Here is an 11,672-nt window from a genome sequence, read left to right on the forward strand (position 1 = left end):
TTTTGCTTACAATACAAGGAAATGGGTTCTGAAAAAGAACATACCATGTGTTCTTTCATGATATTGTTGTGAGCTCCCAAAATTTCATACAGTAAGCTTATTTCCTACTAATTCACCAAGGAGTAATTCAAAGAAGAACTGCACTGGATCTTGATGCTAGACAGTGGCTAATTTGACTTGCGGATGTATCAATATCCACCATTGTTTCAAACCACCAACAAAACCATATATCATGGCATTAAGGATGTCAATGCGGTTTGTCTAAGGTTTGTCCAGAATCTTTTGGCCAACATAGGCATACATCATATAGATCAACAACTTAATCTCTTTTGGAGATTTTCCATCAATGGACTTAATTGGAAAGGAGCAACTTTTTCACGGGATCTAATCTTCTTATAGAAACTTATATATGAAGTTTTTGAATAGAAAGAAGAAGCATTGATAGCACCACTAGATTTAGTAGTTCTATTCACACGAAGAGTATTTGATAGAGTATTTACAGTAGATTCATGTGCATTCAATAGAGCTTGTAACAATGTGTCTAGAGGAGCATTGGCTCTATGTGGATTGATTGGGATAAAATCATTATCTACTATACTATCACCATCTTCATTAGAGAATGATAACGTATAAGTAGCTTGATTCTAGAAAGCAGCCTAATCTCTAAAATACCATGCAAGTAGTTCATCAGCAGCAGGGCCATAAGGAGGATGTTGTTGGATGCTTTCACCCATCATGTGAGAGTTAATGCGAGATTCCTCTTTGCACTGAGGGCCTTTCTTCTGCTTGTCTTCTCGGTCAATACATAAGGGCATTTGATCTAGAATTTGTTTTGCTTCTCTCTTTCTACAGATTCTGTCAAACACATACTCATCAATTTGATCAAAAGCAACTTTGTAGTCATGGTTTGACCAATCAGGAAACATGAATTCAAGATACTTTGAGAGTTTTTTAGCAGTGTCACCCGATTGTAGGAACGGCTGGAAAAGACTTGGTTGTTGCACAGTAGTTTCCCCTGCTAGAATAGACTTATCTTTGCCATTTATGCTATGATGTCAAAAATTCATGGGATTCTTGGAACACTTGGCTAAGTTTGTCTATAATAGCTCTACTCATGCTAGTATTGGAGTTTCGCCCTTTGAGGCTATGTATGGCTATAAGGTGCCCTTACCCACATCTTTAATGAAAGGATCAACCCTCATGGAAAGGAAGAGTTGGAAAGAATGCAAACCCTTCTTCAGCAATGTAAGAAGAATATTAGGAAATCTCAAGACCAAATGAAGATGTATGCTGATGAGAAGAGGTGGCCTTTAGAGTTCCAAGAAGGAGAGTTGGTCTTATTGAAGGTGCCCGAGTCTAGGTACTCTACATTAAAAGATGGATCTAGTAATAAGCTTGCTCACACATTTTATGGCTCCTACCAGATCCTAAAGTACATTGGAGACTTAGCATACAAATTAGAGCTCCCTTCATCCACAAAGATTCACAATGTCTTTCATGTTAGTCAGTTCAAGCCTTTCTATGGTGATTCAGTTGACATAATTATTGAGCTACCACCTATTGATGAAGAAGATCTTATTCAGAGGCTGTTATACGTCAGCGTGAGAAGAAGCTTTGATCTCATTCTATCATGGAATGTTTGATCAAATGGAGAGGTTTACCACTTGAGAGGAAGCTTCTTGGAGGCCTGATTCTATATTGGATGAGTTTTCTTTCTTAAGGGATACATTAGTGGCTAAACCCTGCTGATTATGGATCTAATTCTGGTCCAGACAAGGTCAGGACATCACACTGTTTTAGAACGGTTTTTATTGTGCCTAATTTTTAGAATTAAGCTATCTACATGGGATCAAAGTACTCTTCAAGAGCTACGTTTTGATATATGGCACGCTGTCGAAGGGTTTGTGAAAGCAATGTCGCAACCATAGAGGACCTTGACTTATTTCAAGATGGAAGATCAATCAAGTGAATGAATACAAATCTGCAACAGCAACTCCATCATAATGTGCGATGTTGATCAGTTGGAAAGATCAATAGTGTTCATGGTCATGTACATCCTTTTGTATTGAGTAAATCAACAGTCCTTCATAAACGAGGAAGAAGCGCACACAACAGGGAAATAAAAAATTGAGAGTTATCAATATTTGTATCACCCTCAAGCCAACACTACATCTATTCTCCAAGATGTGTCACCAGTCATCTTTGAATATCTTCTTATACAGGTTTAACAGATTGTTATTGTTGAAAGGTAGGTAGCTAGTGAAACCTCAATTTAGTCAATAAGTTCAAAGGCATTCAGTAATATTGGTTTCTTCTCTGTCACATTCTGTTCATCAGAATCATTGAATACTGCTTATACATCATCAACATGAATGTTTTGGCCGAAGTGCAGTATGCTGATTTTCAAGGCTGCTATCAAAGACCAATACCCAATCTCCCTCTTCTATTGCTCTAGGCCGCAAGCGATGCCTGCTGTCAAACCTGTCCTTATTTCTTAGTCTAGCAACCTTCAACCTGTCAATAGCTAGCTGAATATCCTCTGGTCTTCTCTCCAACTGTCGAATCCGAAGAGCTAAGAGCTCCTCTCTCGTCAAATCCTCCCGCCAAGGTAAAACTGACCAAGTCAAAGCACAAGTCTCAGTCGGCATAACAGGTTTCTGACCATACATCAACTCTGCATGCATATATCCTGTGGTAACACTGTGAGTCGTACAATCAGCCCACAAAGCAAATGGTAGAAGTCTCGGCCATTCTCCAATCCGTCCTCTGCATGCTTTGGCTAATGCTTTCACTATCGACGGATGCCCTCTTTCACTCTTCCCATTTCCCTCTGGATTATATGCTGTAGTTAGAGCCAACTTGATTCCTAGCTGAGAGAAAAACTCCCTAGCTTCATCTGCATCCAATACACCGCGATCCGCAGTGATCTTACCCACACAGCCATATCTGCAGAAAATTTCTTCCAATAAGAACTTACACACTGCACTAGTGGTCTTCGTTCTCAAAGATCTGCCCTCAACATGATTGGTAAGATCCTCTCTAGCCAAAACAATGTATCTCATCTACCATAGACCCATAGGCATAGTAACCAAATCAATTACCCACTTATAATGAATGCACAGCGGATAGGTCGGATGAAGCTCATCTCGATGACGCACTACCGAATACATCTGGCAGTCTCTGCAAGTCTCAACAAAGTGAGAAACATCTCTATACATGCCTTTCCACCAATATTTCTCCTTGATTTTCTCATAATGATGCCAGGAGGCATATTCCACGGTGGATTCCGTGAGGTTTTACGGTGGATTCCGTAAACTTAGATGACCGGGGCTCATACGCAAAGAGGATTCTTTGTGCGAGAAGTTGATGGGGACGCCTGTCCTTTTCGGGCGTTTCATTAATTTAGTGTGTACATGGGTGATTCCATAGCGGGTGATTCCGCAAAATGCATATTAAATTAATAAACGTCTATGAGTTTAGAGTGCGCACTCGTAATAAATTAAGGTTAGGATTTATTTCTAACCAGTTGATTTATTTATGTAGCTGAAGACTGCTAGGTATTCACTTTTGTCGGTTTAATTGTGTTATTTTACTAACGATTGTGAATGCTTCAGTTGATGTGTAGAGATAGCAGCAGTGGCGGAGGAAAGCATTGGAGTCTAGCGGGTTTTCGACTCTTGGACTAGATTTTGATAGGCGCCACGCCTATATTTTGTTATGTCTATAGAGACATCGATTATTTATTATTATTTTGTATGCGCTTATGCGCCTGGATATGTTATTTCTATTTGGACATTGAGATTGGGCGTGCCAGACTCTATGGGCACCGTCCATTAGCTTTATTTTCCTATTTTTGGTAGAAAGCAAACTCAAAAGATAAAAGCTTGTCATATTTTTGTAATTGGGCTATTATTGAGCATGAAGATTGGAAATATACATAAAATACATGCTTTGTGAAGCGCTCACACAAGGCATGGGGGAGATTGAACCCAATTTGTCTCTTGCCTCTTGTCGTGCATTCTTTTACATGGTTTTTTGTGCAAAAAGGTAGAGTACTTTGTTCTTGGGGACCTTCCGGGATTCACCACGTGAGCTATCTGCATCCGATCTGCGCACCACATAAGTAGCACACACTCCTCTATGACCAGCCCAAGGACTCTCATGAAACTTCTATCGCAGACAACCCGCAAAGGTAATCCGCCTCTTTTCTTCGGATGCTTCCAAAGAAATCTGTCCTTGAGAAAATAACCATAGGCTTTCCTTCTGATCTTCTTGAACTCTTCATCTATCCATTCATCTCTTTTGCTTAGTGTACTAAGGTACCTGCCAATCTGCAACCAATCTCCAACATAGAGTTCTTCTGTGAAAGCCACAGTATCATAGACATGACAAACATGATCAACCATAGTGGCTGAAATTTCTGCATCATCCTCTTCTGTAAGTAGAGTCTCCTCATCATCATATCTGGCTCTAGACAACATATCTGCCACTGGATTATCCTTCCCTGCTATGTGTTTAAATTCCGGATTTAATGACTTGTTGTATGCAATCCATCTCAGCATAGCTATATCCGGAGTAGAGCAACTCGTGATCATACCAATCAATGGCAAGCAATCTGTCTCTACCACAACTGAAGCTCCAATAAAGTACTCCTTGTCACATTTGAGAGCTGTGACAACCCCCAGTAGCTCCCTCTTGATTTGCGGATATCTCCTCTGTCTCTCGTTTAGGACTTTCGCCCCAAACCGAATAGCATACCTATTTCCATCTACATCATCTTGACCCACAGCCCAACCTATGCCAATTGGACTAGTGTCAACTGTCAATACAATAGGCTTTCCACAATTATAATCCGCTTTCCTGAGAGTAGGAGCATTCTGCAATAACTTCCTCAATTTCTGCATGGCTCTAGTGTAGCTCTCATCCCAATAGAATTTCTGCCCCTTTCGAAGCAGCTGATATAAACAATCTGCTATGTGTGCAAAATGAGGTATCCAAATCATATAAAACACACAAGCTCCAATGAATCTCCGTACCTCTGAAGTGGTAGAACAATACTCCGCAATCTTACCTATAGCATTCACCTTATCAGGTGAGGGTTTCCTGCCATAATATCCACACATATGTCCAACAATGACAACCTCATTCACTCCAAAAACAGATTTTTACCCTGAAAGTGTCAAGTTCACTTCTTCTAACCTGGCCAAAATCTTCTCACATGCTGAAATATGATCCGCCACAAAGTATCTATATCCCTGCTCATTTAGACTCTCATTCTTCTCTACTTCTGCACACCCCTTAATGCGTACATCATCCAAGAAAGGCATAGTAAGCTGAGGTATATAATCACGAAGGACCTTATGCATGGCATTCATCATATGCGCAACAGAATTAGTGGCACCTTGAGGCAAGGTACACATCCTGACAAGCCCAATAGGAGTTCTCATGGTGGTTATGTCCCTGCTTTCCAAAGCCATCTGAAACTGATCATATCCCGAATACAAATCACCTAAAGAATAGATGGCACGTCCAGCAAATGCTTATGCAAACTCATCCACAACTGGACCTATACCAACATTCCTGATAGTAACTCTGTTTACTGGCTGCATGTCCTGTATAAATCGGAGAGTAACATTCTTCTTTGGAACTGTAAACCACCTGTTTGAGTATGGTGCAGATGAAGGCTCAAGAATTCCCATCCTGATTTTCTCATTCAATAAATCAATCAGCTTTGGCAGGTGTGCTTTAGGCACTGGAATAGGTCGGAGACTCCAAGGAATATGAGGAATAGTAAAAATGACCATAGGAGCAACAATATCAGGATTCACACATCCAATCTCATGTGGGAAAAAAGCAAATCCCCTTCCATGTCGCTCAAGCATCTCCTGAAAGCATTGCTTCTCTATGGGTAACAAAAATTCACCATTTCCAATTTTCAATTCAGCAAGAGTCTCTGCTGAAAATTTATGACCAATATGCTCCGGATTCCTCAAAATTGGCTGTTTAGCAGCCCTCTCTATTTGCTGATCACTGTCAGGTGGAAGCGGTACAGCTACCGGCTTCACCTTCTTATCCACAGTTTTGTATTTCGTGTCAACCCTGGCTTCTTTATGCTCTTCTGCATTACTCAAATCTTGCTGTAAATCAGCAATTTTGCACTCCAATGGCTGAATATCCTCAGCCCTCTGCTCTATGGACTGCATAGGAACAGCCCTAAACTCTGAATGCTGAAATATTTCAGCAGTAAACTCTGTTGGCTGAAAGTTTTCAGCCCTCTCTGTCTCTGAAAGCTGATCATAACCAGCTGGAAACTCTGTTTGCTGAATTTCTTCAGCACTCAACACTTTTTGCTGAGCCACCTCAGCCTCTGACTCAATCTGTGACACAAAATCTGCAATTTCATGAAACATATCCAGGGATTGCACTAATACATTACTGCGACAATTCTGCATATCAGTTTTCAGCATATCTTCCATCTCTTCCATCGTATCTGCACAAATCATACTGTCATACATCCCATCTATGTGCTCATCATCCTCCAAAATTCCTGCATTTTTCAAAATTTTCTCCTTCCTGCATATGTACTGCCTGGCAGCTCTAGGCAACCTAGAAATCTTCTGATAGCTCATCGAACTGTTTGCTGAAATCCCAACAAAACCGAAGGAGAAAACACTGCTGCCAGGAGGCGAGAACTCCAATCTCCTCTGCTCTGTACCACCGTCGTCTCGCGAAACGGTGGTACCTAATGAAAACCCGAATCCCTCACATTGGGCAAAGGTGCATCTCTGAGAGTATCCCTGTTTCTAACATGGTTCACACACACAGTCATAAACTGAACTGTTCTCATACCATCTTTACTGCGAATCCGTGCATAAGAAGATCCATCATCCATTACCTTTGTTTCCATGCGCATCTCTGTGATGAATGGCTGTCCAAGAATTATGGGATAAGAGCATGAATCCTGCACAAAGAAATGGAAATCCTCCTCTACATCACCAATAGAAACCCTGACACTAGGACAGGCAGCATACAAATCACCTGCAGTGTTATTGGCGGCTCTCATACGCCACCCATGCTCTACATCCATAGGCCATCTGTTACTCTCATAAACTCCACGAACTATGAGATTAATCTCTGAACCATGATCCACCAATGCAACATAAGGCACCTGTTTTTCTCCAATCTTTACCATCGTCTCTGTAGTTGCCCTAGCACAATGGCTCCACGAAAAGTGACTACGCGGTATCAAGACAGGCTCATCAGTTTCAGCATAATGCATAGGCTAAACCCTCTTCTCTACCTGCGGAAAAACAGAAGCATTCTCAACCATAACCTCATCCTCATCCTCATCCAACTCCCCAATCAAAACTCCCTGTGTATCAATGGTAGACAATGCATGTCTTTTCCTCTTCAGGACCTCCTGAAACTGATCCTGAAACTCTCTTTTCGAGATGCCCAAAACCTCAGAAATAGTGAAAGTCACCTCACTACCAAGTATCTTGTCATTAAAGATTTTCTTCATGTCTGTAGATGTCTCAATATCGGATATCAATCTAAACTCTGGCTGCTTTCTCTCTCTAGGCTCTTGCCTCTTTTCTCTCTTTTGAGCATCTTCCATCTGTCGATCTGGCCCTGGTCTTGAAGACGGTCCTGCAGTAGGTAGAGTAACAAACTCACCCCCTCTAGTCTTTTTAGCTGCACTTGGATTTTCTTCATCCCTCTTACGTTTCTCCTCAACAAGTACATCTGCTCCATGAGACAGCCAAATAAGCATAAATAGAGTACCTGTTCAACAGGCGAATCCCAACCTGTCTCTGATCTGATGCTAGAGCCTGCACTAGTCAAAACAGTTTGCTGAATTTTTCCCTTGTTTGCAGTCTCCATAGCATAAGTCCATAGTGCTGACTGAGTCTCCGATCCCTTCTCAATATGGACTCCATATGCAGAAGCATCACCTCTAGCTGTCACATAAGAAGTATGCACAGCCATGTCATCCACTAACTTCTTCATTCCACCTTTACCAAAGTTGGTAGCAAGTGGAGCTCCTGTCTCAGTCAACCAAATCTTACCATCTTGTCCCCAATATACCAAATTCTTCCTCCTTGCATCCTGAAAAGATTCACAATCCCTGCAATGTTGATGGTCCGTACTATCACACCAAATACATCTCCGATCTCTCCTAGGTGCACTAGGAGCACTCCTAGGTGCAGTAGGAGCACTAGAAGAAGTAGTAGGCGCAGTCGAAGCAAACTGCTCTTTCAACTTTCCCACCAACTCTGCTTTAACTGACTCCAGTGTCAAATCCGTTATGCCTTTGATTATGTCATCAAGAGAGGTAGGCACCGATGGAGCGGATGGTTTTGGAGCAGAAGGTGCAGGCATCGGTCGTGGAACAGGAGGGATAGGTGGAGTGGAAACAGTAGGCACTGGCATAGGCCAAGAAATTGGCTGAGGAGGAGAAGAAATAACAGGGATAGAAGCAGGCATAGGAGTAGATGATGGTGTAGGTGTCATGGAACCATTATGTAGGCGAGTCTTCCATATCCTCCTCTTGATCAAAGTGGAGACTGCATCCTGGGCATCCTGCCAATCCGTTTTAAGTCCCATGGGCTTCGTGCGATCCTCAAGAAGCTCACCCAACTCTTCCTGAAGAGCAGGATCTGCAGCTTGCAAGAAAAGCTCAACTTTTTCAACATCCAATGCTCTTTGTTCAATGGCATCAAGCTGACTATACCTCTCTTCAAATTCTCGAATCAACTCTGAAGCAGTTAGACCTTTGTTTGGCATGTAGACCCACTCTCGGAATGACCGCCGAGTAGCCATACCAAAGTCCTCAAGGAAATATTCTTCTTTCAAGGCCTTCTTAAAATCTTGCCAATGTGTATTTTGAATAAAAAGATCAGTCACTTTTGCCCTCAAAGCGGTGTGACAAGACGAAGGAAGGACTTACTCATAAGTCCAGCTGGAACTCCAAAAAACCCCATCTTGATCTCATATGTCTTCAAATATGCTGAAACATTACAGCCATCAAATAGCTTCTTCTCATTCTCAACTGCTTCAATAGCCTTAGTCGCGCTGTTTGCATTCTCCTGCTCCGAATAGAGTTTCCTTTGCTGAGACAACTGTTGTTGATGCAATTGTTGTTGTTGCTGCATTGATGCCAGGAGGCATATTCCACGGTGGATTCCGTGAGGTTTTACGGTGGATTCCGTAAACTTAGATGACCGGGGCTCATACACAAAGTGGATTCTTTGTGCGAGAAGTTGATGGGGACGCCTGTCCTTTTCGGGCGTTTCATTAATTTAGTGTGTACATGGGTGATTCCATAGCGGGTGATTCCGCAAAATGCATATTAAATTAATAAACGTTTATGAGTTTAGAGTGCGCACTCGTAATAAATTAAGGTTAGAATTTATTTCTAACCAGTTGATTTATTCATGTAGCTGACACTACAAGATATAGACCTTATAGCGACGTTTAAAGCGACGAAAATACAAACAACAAAATTTGCCCCCGTCGTCGCAAAAAGCGTCGTTATTGACGACGCCATGGAATCGTCGCTATTTGCGTCGCTATATGCGTCGCTATTTGCGTCGCTATATGCGTCGCATTTGCGACGTATATAGCGACGCAAATAGCGACGCAAATAGCGACGGTTACAGAGAATTTGCGACGCTGATAGCGACGACAATAGCGACGACTGCAGTAAATTTGCGACGCAAATAGCGACGGTAACAGAGGAAAAAAAAATTTTGTGGCAGGGCAGCAAGCTGCCCTGCCACATATAGCACTGTGTGCTGTATGAGAGCCATACAAAATAGTTTCTGCACTGCTGCATACAAAGCGTTTGCAAACAAAAAGAATCTATACTGAAATCATAAAACTGATAGATGAAATAAATACATGATATCGCATAAAATGCGATTGGTACAATCATAAAACAATATCACTAATACATAGAAAATGTCTACATAGATCGGGCGACTAAAAACTAAAGGTATGTGAGCGCTAAGGATCCGAGGGCGAGCTACAAATCGTCGTCCCCCGAAAGCTCGTCCCTCTGCAAAGGAGCATCAAACGGATTCTGCAGAAAAAGAAAAAACATATCAATCCACCATACAATAATGCATTCAAATATCTCATGGTAACTACGGACATGAAAGATGAGAGACTTACTGGGCCGCCGCGTCTGTACAATCGGTCGATCAATGATCTGAGACCGTGCCTCTCTGCATATTGAGTCTCAAGGCCTTGCGGATCACGATTTGTAATGGAGTGCTGCAAAGAAAACAAAATGCTAACTGTTAGAAATATGATTGTCAGTACAAATAATATCTCAAAAAAACAAATAAGCAAAACAAAAGAGAAACTTACAAAGTCCTCCAAATATGTCCTGTGGCCGCCACTCCCAAGATGATGTACCGATCCGGCCTCGATTCGTGCCCTCGCCGCCTCCCGCTGCTGACTCCAACGTCCTAGCGAATTTGTAGCCTCCTCCCTCAGTCGGCGCCAGTCCTCTGCATCTAACCACTCGGGCTTTGGAGCCCCACTCTTGATTGCCTTGCGTGCGTTCGTCTAATTGCCAACTTGCATTGAGAGCAAGGACATGGGACACGCTGATTAAGATACGACTCGCGGTCTTGAACAATAGGACCTTCTTCGTTTGCCATCTTATCTACATTACAGCAAACGAGGCTTAAATGGATAGCTTTTTGGAGATGTACGTCAACTTGCAAGTTGACCATAAACCTTGCATTGTATATAGTAGTCGAGAGATTTTCCGATGTTATATCTCGGCCTTGTATCATGCTCAACGATTTGTTTGTCCCGGTAGATAATTTTTTGTTATATCTCGGCTTTGAGTATAAGTAATCCATTTTAAAATTAATGCGCGCCATCTATGAAATTTTACAACTATAGTAATAAAATTTATTTCAATCAATTCTACTCATAGTCATAAGACCTGAGAGAAATTATCCTATACTCAATTTAAGGGATCTCCACTTCTATAACAATAATTTTGGGTTAATTTTGATGAAGTACGTGGCCGTATGCAAAGCACATTGCATACCATTATCGATACGTATATTATCTTAAATTTCATTCCCTTCCCTCTCCCTCTCCCTCTCCCTCACCCTCTCCCTCTCTTTCTCTCACCCTCTCCCTCACCCTCTCGTTCTCTTTCTCTCCCTCTCTCATTTCCTCCCTCCTCCTCCCTCTCCCTCTTTCTCCCTCTTTCTCCCTCTCCCTCTCCCTCGCTCCCTCGCTCCCTCTCCCTCCCCCTCCCTCTTTCTCTCCCTCTCTCATTTCCTTCCCCTCCCCCTCCCTCTCCCTCTCCCTCTCCCTCTCTTTTTCTCCCTCTCCCTCTCTATCTCTCTTTCTCTCTCATTTCCTAAACAAGCAAAAAATAAAGTGATTTAAACATCCTCCAAGCAAAAGGGAGAGGGAGAGATACAATGCACTCTCCCTCTCTTTCTCTTTCTATCCCTCTCTCATTTCCTTCCCCTTCCTATCCCTCTCACTCTCTTTCTCTCTCATTTCCTCTCCTAAACAAGAAAAAAATAAAGTGATTCAAACATTAAACAAGCAAAAGGGAGAGGGAGGGAGAGAGAGAATGCACTCTCCCTCCTTCTCCCTCTCTTTTTCTTTCTCTCCCTCTCCTATTTCCTCCC

The 11,672-nt window shown here is 42.2% G+C and overlaps 1 long non-coding RNA gene across 1 annotated transcript; it reads right to left on the bottom strand.

The window, feature by feature from the left end:
- Positions 1-9,970: 9,970 nt before the first annotated feature.
- LOC148013349 (uncharacterized) lies at positions 9,971-10,457 on the bottom strand. The gene is made up of 3 exons (XR_015688957.1): positions 10,375-10,457; positions 10,177-10,278; positions 9,971-10,084 (listed from the first exon to the last, which is right to left on the bottom strand). It is a non-coding gene; the product is annotated as an uncharacterized LOC148013349 (long non-coding RNA).
- Positions 10,458-11,672: the final 1,215 nt, after the last annotated feature.

This window comes from Lygodium microphyllum, chromosome 26 (genome assembly GCF_053477565.2).
Source record: "Lygodium microphyllum isolate KBCC chromosome 26, Lygodium_microphyllum_v1.1.10, whole genome shotgun sequence".
Lineage (NCBI taxonomy): Eukaryota > Viridiplantae > Streptophyta > Polypodiopsida > Schizaeales > Lygodiaceae > Lygodium > Lygodium microphyllum.